This window comes from Mastigoproctus giganteus, chromosome 3, assembly GCF_048544385.1.
Source record: "Mastigoproctus giganteus isolate SK-2022 chromosome 3, ASM4854438v1, whole genome shotgun sequence".
Taxonomy (NCBI): Eukaryota; Metazoa; Arthropoda; class Arachnida; order Uropygi; family Thelyphonidae; genus Mastigoproctus; species Mastigoproctus giganteus.
The window spans coordinates 17,883,834-17,896,144 of NC_143577.1; positions in this window are offsets into that span (position 1 = coordinate 17,883,834).

Genomic DNA, 12,311 nt, shown 5'->3' on the forward strand with positions numbered 1-12,311 from the left:
AGTACTGAGTGTTTGCTTGTGGAGTTATTTTAATTAGACGGCTGTAGTTATATGTCAAAAACGCATTATTTCTTTTATCTGCTTTTCCGAGCACCATCTACATATGCACAGCCAGTCTTCTCCACCCTGTTTGTCAACTGATGTGGTAGTTGTCAGTAAACTGAAAAACATTAGTCAATCAAAGAAGAGGAGCGGGATTATGTACGTCACAGCATATATTTCTGATTTTCTGTATCAGATATGGGTCTTCTAGCCAGAAGAACCAGATATGGTTCTTCTGGGCTAGAAGAATGGATTTATCCAGCGTTCAACAACAAAAAAAAAAAAAAAAAAAAGAGTTGTCGAAGGATTACACAGTTTCTTTGTAATGGAAGCAAGGCTAAGGAAATGTTTATAAGGTATATGGCTAGATAAAGATGCTCTCCAATCTCCAATGGAAAGAGCTAATATCTCTACTTTCAATTTTTTAGTTTACTCTTTTTCTATTATTCAAATATCGTCGATACATGAACTGTATTTAGCCGCAATTTCTCTCGTACGATTTGAAAAAATCGATTCGATTGGGAAGTAAAAATCCAAGACTACTATTTTTCTAAGAAACTGACTGCTTGGAAGCAATTTGTATGTGGGAGGCTAGATATTGTTAGGTTGGGGAGTAGAATTTTGTTACAGCAAAATGTATTCAGGAAACATTCACAAAATCTCACACCGATTTGTTAATTTAAACACCGTTTATTTTGAGATACATTGTGCGATACACTTACCACAAATTTCTTTTATGTTTTTTCAGAAATGTGCTGTCAAAGATTCGCCATACAGTTGAAAAGTTGAATTTTTGTGCAACGGTTGCAAGAGAACGCCATCCTCTCTAAGATTAGCATTAGCATTAGCATTAGCAGAGGCATATGATGCAAGAAAGCAAGCTTATTCAGCATCAGCCAAAAAAAAAAAAAAAAAACACCCACTCCCATTTCACCCCTCCGTTCGTTCGAAATACCTGTCCAGTTGAGCTTTAAATTTGTTTAGGCTATCAACTTCAACAACAAGTGATGGAAGTCGGTTCCACCAACCAACCACCCGCTGGCCAAAGGCAAATTTCCGCACATCTATCCGACATCCGTCCTTCCTCAATTTGAATTTATGCCCTCTGAGGTGATTATTCTGAGAAAGATGAAGAATCCCATTGGCATTGAGCATGCTCAAACCATTCAAAGCCTTATACACCTCTATCAGATCACCTCGCCGGTGCCTAGTCTCCAGACTCTGTAATTTGCAAAACTTAAGCCTTTCTTCGTAAGAGCAACCCTTTGTTCCATTTACTAATCTTGTTGCCCTTCTCTGTACCCGTTCCAGCAGCTCTACATCCTTCTTGAAATGAGGCCTCCAGACCTGTATACAGTACTCAAGATGTGGCCTTACCATTGCCTTATACAAGGGAATAATCACCTCCTTATCCCTGCTAGAAAAATTCCTGTATATCATTGACAAGACACCATGCGCTACTCTTGCAGCTCGTCTGCACTGCTCAGAGAACTTCATATCTGCCTGCACAATTACCCCCAGGTCCTTTTCATTCTCCACCACTGTCAGTGTAGTACCGCAGAGTTGATACGTTGCTCTGGGGTTACTGTTTCCCATATGCAGCACTTTACATTTGTCGATGTTAAACCTCATTTGCCACCTCTCAGCCCATCTGTTCAACCTTTCCAGATCCTGTTGCAGCAGCATAGCGTCAGTATTGTCCTTAACGACCCTGCCAACCTTTGTATCATCTGCAAACTTGGACATTAAACTTGATATCCCATCATCAATATCATTCATAAACACCGAAAACAACAACGGACCCAACACTGAACCTTGAGGAACTCCACTAATAACATTAGTCCACGTTGAGCAGTGTCCATTGATTACCACTCTCTGTCTTCTGCCACTCAACCATCCCCTTATCCATAGCAGCAATTTGCCTCCAATGCCACACTGCTCCAATTTGTGCAGCAGTCTTCCATGTGCAACAGTATCAAAAGCCTTTCTAAGATCCAAATATATAATATCAAAGTTATTCCCTGCATCCAGTTCTTTTGTGACTACATCATAGTATCCAATCAAATTGGTCAGGCAAGACCTGCCCTTAACAAAACCATGCTGCGTCTGAGCTATAACTGAATTCTTGTCTAGATGATCCTGCAGTGCTTCTTTAACCAGTGCCTCCATTAATTTACCTGGAACAGAAGTTAAACTAACAGGTCTATAATTACTTGTGTCAGCCTTTGATCCTCCTTTGTGAATTGGGGTTACATTTGCACATCTCCAGTCTATGGGCACCTCCCCTGAGTCCAAAGAAGCTCTCATAATTATGGCTAGGGGTTTGCATACTTCCTTTGCTGCCTCCTTTAATATAACTGGATAGATCCCATCCAACCCAGGTGCCTTTTTTATGTTTATCCTCAACAATCTCTCCTCCACTTTCCTCTCAGTTATTACAAAATCATCCAGCTCACTGCCAATGTTTACTTTACCTACATCATTCTCCTTCCTGAATAACTCCTCATGCGTGAATGTAGATGCAAAATACTCGTTTAGATTGTTAGCCACCTGAGCAGGATCCTCAACTGTTGAACCATCAATATCCAGTGGACCAATCTGATTCATCCCTTTCCTTTTCGAGTTCAAGTATGTAAAAAACTCTTTTCTGTTTTTCTTTGCATCCTTTGCCAAGGATTTTTCATAGTCTGCCTTTGCCTGCCTAATCTCCTTTGTGACTTGGTTACAGACCAACTTATATCTATCATAGGCTTCCATGTCACCCATTAATTTGTATGTATCCCATGCATTTTTCTTCTCTGCCACATGTCTCATTAGCTCATCTGACAACCATTTAGGCCTAAACCTTGAACAATATTTCTTAGTTGGTATGTAAAGCCTGGTAGCCTCCAAGATTAGTTCCTTGAATGCTTCCCATTTTGAGTTTGCTGTTGGTAACATCATCAGTTGGTCCCACTGTATAGAATTTAAATACTGTCTCAGACCATCATAGTCGCCTTTACGAAAACAAAAACCCTTCCCTTTACCTCTGATGGTAGTTACCTCCTTGAGTAAATCCCACTTCAACACACTGTGATCACTGCCACCTAGTGGTTCATTTATCTGCAGGTTCTTAATGCATGAAGAATCACTACTGATAATCAGATCAAGAGTATTGCTCCCTCTTGTTGCCTCACGAACATGCTGATGTAGAAAACAATCATCCAATAAATCCACAAAAGCCTTGCTAGTGTGCGAGTGACCAACCCACAAATTCCAGTCAATATCTGGGAAATTAAAGTCCCCCATTATAAGACTCTCAGATTTACTGGCCCACTCTATTTCCCTGTACAATATCTTATTATACTCATCAGAGTCATTAGGCCTATAGCACACTCCTACTCTCAATTTTGATTTCCCTATGCTTATGTCGCACCAAACTGACTCGACACTGCCCTGTCCATCGATGTCGACTGGCTTCACTTCCTTGGACTTTATGTGTTTCTTAATTAATAGCATAACCCCTCCTCCCCTCCTGTCCTGTCTATCCTTTCTATACACATTGTATTCCCCAAATTCCAGTTCCGCATTACTTATATCTGTGTGACACCACGTCTCTGATATCCCAACAATATCTGCCTTTGATGTTTTGAGCAATACCTCAAATTCATCAAATTTATTTACCAAACTCCTAGCATTGGTGTACACGCAGGTATACATGCACCTGTTTCTATTCTTAGCTACCCTAACACAACCCATGTGTTTACTTGTACCGCAATGACTACCAGCAGTCTCTGAAATATCCTGCATCTTGTTTTTCAGACTTCTGCTCATTTCAATAGAAGCAGTGCAAGAATCACTTCCACCTCTGCCAGTGGCTACTGTTAATCTATTAGTCCTTGTATCCCCCCCAACTAGCAGTTTTCCGACCCACCTAACACTGCCTCGACAGCATCAGCAAAAATTCTTGCACCCTTTCTATTTAAGTGTATCCCATCCCTGTAGAAGCAATCTCTCCTGTTAACAAGTACAGTCCAGGCTGAAAAAAATTCTACCCCTTGAGCCTTGCACAATCCCTCCAGGGCCGAATTGATCGACAAGGCTCTCATCATATACTCCCTCCTATCGTGTCTGGGCAGAATTGCAGACACTTTCAAGTTCAACCCTAATTCACGGCTTTTTTTCAACAGTGACCTGTACTTGCTAAGTAATTCCGCCGGTCTCCTACTCTTAATATCATTAGTGCCAACGTGTACAACTATATCACCTTTTGTGCCCTTAAAAGATGATATCCGCTCTACAACGTCATCAACCTTTGCCCCTGGCAAAGGTTGATGTATCACAAAAAGTAATTTATTCAAACTAAATTTAGATGGGGGGGGGGAATCACACTGGAACAAATAACGAAAAGACTAACTTTTGAAATATGAGCACACAAAAACAACACCATTTAGAATATATCTTACCTCACCAAAAGATGACAAAGCGGTGAATGGTGGGAACCCTAGAATAAGCAAAAAAAAAAAAAATAATAATAAAATAAAAATAATAATAATAATAATAAAAATAAAAAATAAAAACCGCTAATAATAATACTCAAGTAGAAAAATTGCTCAACTGTTAACTTAAAATAATTTTAAAGAATTTATAGAAAAAATTACGATAATTTTTAAATTAAATTTCAATTATTTTTCTCCATAATAATTCTCCATATTTTATATTATCTAATATCACAGTCTGGTCTTCTATCTTTTTTTCTATCTACGTAACTTTCTTCATTTATATGCCTTTCTTAAACTGTTGATTCAACATTCGTTTCAATCATACGTATATTTTTATTTATATATATTTTATTCTTTATATTTTAATATCTTATCTTAATTAATTTTTATATATCTTAATTTCGCACTATTTAAAACCAGACATGTCAAACCGAAAACAGATGCTAAAAACCTGGACTATCTGATCTAATTATAATTTGATTTGCATTTTTTTTTTCAATTTTATTGTAATAGTATTTTTATAATATTAAATATGCTGCAATATTCGAGTTACTACGAAACAAAAGCTTTTAGAAACTTAATGAATTCTTAATAATAGATAAAGACTTGATTGTAACAATAATATCTTTATTGCTGAAATAATTCGTTCCATGACATCAGGGTTAGATCTAGGGTGTAATGTAGGGGACAGTCGTCCCGGGCGTTGACTAATTGGGAGCCCTATTAATCACAATACAATACTTTTTATGTAATGAAATTGTTATATATTAATGATGTAAAAGATACTATTCTTCTTTCAATTTCCTTTCGAAAACTACTGTTGGTATCTATACAAATGATGTTGGGACTTGTCTTGCAGTGTATGAACATCGATATTTGCCCTTTGGAATTTCCCATCAAAAGACGATTTCTCACTAGCAATCAAGAGAAGAGTGAAGAATTGAAATAATTTGTTCTGTATTTTACAGCTAAATATAGTTATTTTCATATAATTACAATATAATTAAAAGTTGTTTTTTATTGTCAGATATATCTTTATTTCAATTCTTTTTAAATTAAAAAAATCTAATTATTTCCTTTCTCTGTATTATACTAGAAATAAGTTATTTATTATTTTTATATATAAAGTGAAATAGGGGCACAATAGAACAATTCTCTCTAGGAACTATTTACCCTTGGACCACCACTGGATGGCATACAACATCTTTAATCCGAATTATTATTATACAGTTAGGGATGTATAGTAATAAGGGAGCTTGCGCAAGTTCTTTGTTAAATTCCTAGAAATCCTCCGAACCCCGTGTTAAAAAATTAGCTTGAAAAACAGAAATGCTAAAAACTCGGATTATTTGATTTAATTGCAATATATATATATATTTTTGTTTACCTCTACAAAATTAAAGTTGTACTTCTTTTCTCATTAAGCATACTGCTTGTAGGGTTAGATTAGATCATCCTTCCATCTTCTTCTTGGTGTTCCTCTACATCGTTTGCTAATGGATCTCCACTTCTTTATTTTTGCCCACTTGTCATTATCCATATATTTATGTTTTTTTCCATCTTTTTTTCTGTTATACATGGGGGGGGGGGGGGGTTATAGATTGCAAAGGTTTTCGTGAAAGACAATATTGCCAATCTGTGCTGTGACTCTTCTTGTGTGTTCACTGAAAATTTCAGATTTGTAACTATATTCTTCTCCTTTATAGAAGGCGTAGAAGTGTGGAAGGTGAATGTAGATGGTACCTGTTGAGAGAATCAAGCACCGTGCAGTTATTGAGTACCTTCATTTAAAGGGGAAGTCTCCGAAATAAATTCTTGAAAACATAGAGAAAACATTAGAGGAATCTTGTCCTTCATGCGCCACAGTAAAAACTGGGTTGCAGAATTTCAAGCGTGTAGAAGGCAGTGTTGAAGATGCACCCTGTAGTGGGAGTCCTGTTACGTGTCGACACCTGCAAATGAACCACAGAATAACCTTGAAGCATATTGAGACAATATTCAATATCTCCTATGTGCGAGATCACGATATTATGGCGAATGTTTTAGGAATGAAGCTTTCTTTTAGGTGGATTCCTAGAGCACTAAATGCAGTTCAGAAGCAGGAAAGAGTGTTGTCATGAGATTATGCAGCATTTTGAAGCTAATGAAGCTCAGTTTTGGGGGAGGTATGTCACTATGGACGAAAAGGTGCACCACTTCGTTCCTGAAACAAAAGAACAATCGAAACAGTGGAAGCATCCCTCATCTCCCCCTCTTAAAAAGTTTCGAGTGCAGAGGTCAAGCTGAGAAAACCATGTTCGTTTTCTGGGATGCTGAAGGAGTGATTGCGGTTTATTTTCTGGAACAAGCTGCAAATATCATTGCCGACTATTATTCTAACCTACTGAGAGGTTTCCGCGAGAAATTGAAGCTCGAGAGGCGCGGAACATTGACCAAAGGAGTCATCTTGCATTAAGACAATGCACTGACGCACGCAGCGTTTGTGACACAGTCAGCACCAGGGGCGTATTCAGGGGTGGGCAGAGAGGGTATATTCCCCCCTTAACCAAAAATTTAAAATCAAAGAAAAAGAACGTAGGAGGTTTTCTAAAAAAACTGAAAAGCCTGGTCGGCATGCCCCCCTCCCCTACAATGAAACCCGGACCTGGTCGCCATGCCTCCCCGCCCCCCTCTTACGATGATATCTGGATACGCCATTGGTCAGCACTGTGTACTGTGGATTCGAGCTATTACAGTATTCGCCTTTCTCATCGGATTTGGCTCCATCGACTATTTTCTATTTCCAAATCTCTGCTTCAATATTTGAATTACTTTATACAAAACAAAATACTTTAGAAAGTGAATTCTTAATAATAGATAATAATCCTATGATTGAAACCCTGACATCTTTATTGGCGATACTTATAAGGGGGTGTGCTGCCAATTTTTTTGCAAGGTTCTCTCTCGAGAAGAATTTCAGCTAATGGCTGTCCTCTGTTAAAATAATCAAATTATATCATGCTAATTTTTTAAAAAATGGGTCGGTTCATCTCCATATTAACAAGGTACTTGTGTAAATTATAATTATTATTGCTCTTATATTATTTCTCCATGATTGGGGGTTCCACCTCGTGACGGGTATTGCTATCAAGTGCACGGGGTAGTTGTTGTTATGTGTGGTGTTACTGTTGGTCGAGGAACTCTCTGACTATCCTACAGGTGTTCAGGATTGGGACATTCTGGAGTTCCTTGTAGGTATTCGCTTGGAGACCTATTGCTGCTAGGCTATTATGTAGGGTCTTTGGCACCTACATAACAGCCTAGCTACATAGTAACCTTTTATTATTATTATATTATTTCTCCCTTATTGGGGGTTCCACCTCGTGACGGGTATTGTCATGTCTGGTGTTATTATTATTATTATTATTATTATTAGCCATATGGTGCAAGGAAGCCTGAGACATTTGCTGCACCAGCCAAAAAATATATCTGAGTTACCCTGGGAGAGAGGGAGAGAGAGAGAGAGAGAGAGAGAGAGAGAGAGAGAGAGAGAGAGAGAGAGAGAGAGAGAGAGAGAGAGAAAGTGAAGTAAAAGGGAATCACCAAGAAACAGAAGAATATTGATATATAAGGGACTTAACGAAATATTTTTATTTGGATTGTTCCTTATTATATTTCTACTTCTTCATGAGTTATTTGGGAACTACTTTATTTGTTTTCCTAGTTAAATTTCATTACTTGTTCTAACACTTTCCATTCTAATTATTATTATTATTATTATTATTATTATTAGCCATATGGTTGAGGTTGAGGTTGAGGTTGAGGTAGCTTGGACATGTGGAACGAAGAAGTGAGGAGTATGTGGGGAAAGGTGTGAAAAGTTGGAGGTGATAGGGAAGAGGCAGAGGGGGAAACCTAAGCTGAGCTGGAAGGACAAGGTGGTAGAGGATTTAAAAGAGAGAGAGGATGGAGGAGAGAGGAAGCCCAGTATAGGGAGGAATGGAGGAAAAGAATTAAGGACGGAAATGCCGACCCCTTTTAAACGTGGGAAGAAGGCGAAGATAAAGAAGAAGAAGATTATTAGCCATATGGTGCAAGGAAGCCTAGGCGCCTCCGTAGCCAGGTGGGCAGGAGCAGCAGCGCGTAGCACACGCTTCTTGATTAGACTCGGGGTTCGAGCCCGTCACCACCAAATGCGGAAAGGTTAGGGAATAACCACCGCATATCTCTCCCCCCGAGCAATATGGCATTAGGCAGCTTATGCTGCACGAGCCAAAAAGAAAAATTTCTGAATTACTCTGAGAGAGAGAACAAGAGTCAGAAGTAGAACGGAATTACCAGCCAAGAAAGAGAAGAATGATGATATCCAGCTCAGGACCCTGGGTGTGCCAATCCCATACTCACCAGATAATTTAAATTAACATATGAGCAATTCTTTTGCATACAATCTTCCTTCTGTAAAATTAAATGTGCTGCAGTATTGAAATTAAATATTTTGGGTAAACAAATTTAAGAAACTTAACAAATTCTCAAGAACAGATAAAATTTTAATCGAAAGTGTAATATTTTTATTCACGAAATAGTTATTTCATTGGACAGCACATCCTTGACCCGAATTATTACCATACAATAGAACGTCGATAAATTCGTACATGTCGCTTATATTACGGTCGGTAGTCAAAGGCCACTGTGCGCATCGTAGCATAAACGGAGCTTATACCGCTACCCCGTATGTTCGGGTCGCTTTCTCCGAACCTGGCGCCCTTAGTTTGTATTGCAGTGAAACACCAATTTCTTTATTAGCCCTCGACATCCATTGGCAGCTCTTGGATATCTTTTCTAATGTGCTTTCGTGTATTCACTAGCGTTTACATGGGTGTGTCAGAAAGAAACGCCAAACGCTGTACGGAGCACATGGAGTAACTCGACTGCGGATTGCGGCGCGTGTGGGTTCGGAAGTGCAGGCAAGTGACTGGTGACATTTGAAATTTTAGTTGTCAGTGACTTTCTAAATTACTAGAGTGTATTTAAATATACTTATTTGAAAATATGCTTATTTAAATAAAGTAATGCTGTTTTATTTACAATAGATTTGCAGATGTTCGATTCCCGGTTGTCTATATTGATCTAACTGCGGCGGTGTTTTTTATTACGCACCGTAATTGCAGAAGATATGAAATTCTTTTTTTCTTTCTTTTTTTAATAATAATGAAAATAAAAATTTTTAAAAAATTGTTTCATTAAAATTTTTCACGTATTAGTGATTAAACGTGAGGGGGCAGTGAATTGTGAGTCTCAAAGGGCTGTAAGTTGCTCTGGTGAAGTTGGAGGGGATCATGCAACGCTAGGGAGCAGACATTCCGCATTTCTTCTCCTGCACTGGGAAATATCCGCATTGTACTTTTACTATTACAATTCATGTTTCCAGTAGTAAAGCGATTCCATTTGAATATATTTTGGGCGGTTTAAAATATATTTTCACGTTCGTATATGTATTTTCCTCTTCGCTTGGTGGATGAAAATATATTTTCAAATAATCGACTGTTATTTGAAAGCAGTTTGGTCACAGAATGATTTTCAAAATATTAAATTCATTTGATCCATATAATCAGAGCCGGATTAAGGATGAAATAGGCCACTGGCCATATTTAAATTACATACAAATACTACATTGGTTTTTATATTTATATTGTGAATTATTCCTTGATAAAAATGTAAACTAAAAGGTCAGAAATGTTTTGTTTTTTGATTTGAAAAATAAAGTAAAAAAAATAATAATAAAATTTCACTACGTTAGAAATATTTACACTAAAAATGAGGCCCCTTTACCGGATGAGGCCCCTGCCATGGCCGTTTTGATTGTAGTGTTAATGCGGCTCAGCATATAATTCACAGGAATATTTGATCCCGGTCTCCATTTGCATATGACAATAATTTTCATTTAATTTTATGGCAGAAAAAACTGTTAAATGAAAAGAACTATTAAAACTGTAATTGTCAGGTTTTTTTTTTTTTTATGAAAACCCCAAACACGAAAGGTATCAAAACCCATAATACTTAGTACTGTGATTTTCGCTAGCTGCTGCCACTGCTAACAGCAGATAGCAAAAACAATACAAAACAGTAAAAATGATTTTTCAAAATTGTTTAACACAGCAGAGATTACACATATAATTTATTGAAAAAATTAACAAAAAAAGAGATATATGTAATATAGGATCTGTATATAATATATGATTTGATTTGTTGTTATAGGATTTTAGGAGCATGTGCCATATTGCTGTGTATATATTGCCTGTAAATTGTGTGTATTCTGAGGTCAATTTTCTGTTTGCTGGACAAAACACCCAAGTTTCCAGGAGGAAAAAACCATGCTATCCTTGCCGGAGACCACCTAACTCAGCCACGTTGTGAAAAAGACCTATAAAAATTCCTCACATCATCAACAGGACTTTAACTCAGGTTTTTTCCACCCAGTGTGGGGAGGACAGCTATCCTACCAACTGTGCTACCCATGAGGAATATAGGATATAGGATGTAAAACCATGTCCCTGTTTAATAAAACATAGATAAAAATCTTTTGAAAAACTTAGGAATATTGGAAACAGTAGAGATTTAGAGGGGAGAAGCTGCAGGGGAGACTCCCCAATATTGTGCCCGCAATAATTGTATATATATATATATATATATATATATATATATGTAATATGGCACATAAAGAGCTTCCACAATTGTAAAAGTTTAATTTTTTCCCATTTTCAGGGGTCCTAGCAACTTAGATTAAAAACTGAAACAAAAAGTATAATACCTGACACACCTAAAAGAAGTGTAGAGTATATGAGTAGGAACTATGAAAAATAATACATGTACTATGTAAAGGGTGCATCAGGTATCTCTCACCAGGGGTGAAAATGTTTTTTTTGGGGGGGGGAGAGGGAATCTCTTCTGAATTCAATAGAGCCACTTATTGGGAGGAGGGGAGAACTATAAAAAAACATAATCAGAGATCAGATATTATTACCTTAACTGAAAACAATAATCATAAATTTTCAATTTGATAAGAATATTAATCATAAAGATATTTATTCATTTTGAAAGATAAAAAATGGAACCTCCCCCAGCTGTATGGTGCACTATAATGATGTGATTTATGGCTGAAAAATACATCTGTGGTGGTTACGATGATTTTATATTTAAATTTTTTGGACATATGTATAAAAAATCATTCATTCCATAAATGGCCAGATTTGCCAAAGTACAGTGGCACAGTTGTTCCAGGGTCCCTTTAGGTACCCTGGAGCAATTATGTGGGGTTGGTGAGATGGACCAATGTAATAACTGTAAGACGTAAAGTTTTTTTATAGTTTTTAATTGTATTTCACTTAAAAGCCCCATTCTTTCATATCATGTTCATATTAAAATACTCTGCAAGACTATACATATGGCAAACATAAGAAAATGACCCCTTAAAAATATAGGCCCTCATGTAATGTTTGGCATGTGGCCTAGACTGCCTAAATACATATTTATTATTACAATACGGTATTTTTTTGTTTTTTGATATGTAATTGATGATCTTAGCATTAGCTAATGCTACTCTTACTCGTTATTTACAAAGAAAAAGTATAATAGCTTTTTTTTTAATAGTTTCATCAAGGATGATATACTTTAACTTAGCAGGTTAATCATAATGGGATTAATTGTGATCCATGCTTGCTTTTTCTAAATCTCTGTTCATTCCAATTGTAATTCACAATATATTTTTAAGAAAGGTTTTTCATCAGGTTTGCTACTGTAAAATTTTTTGTT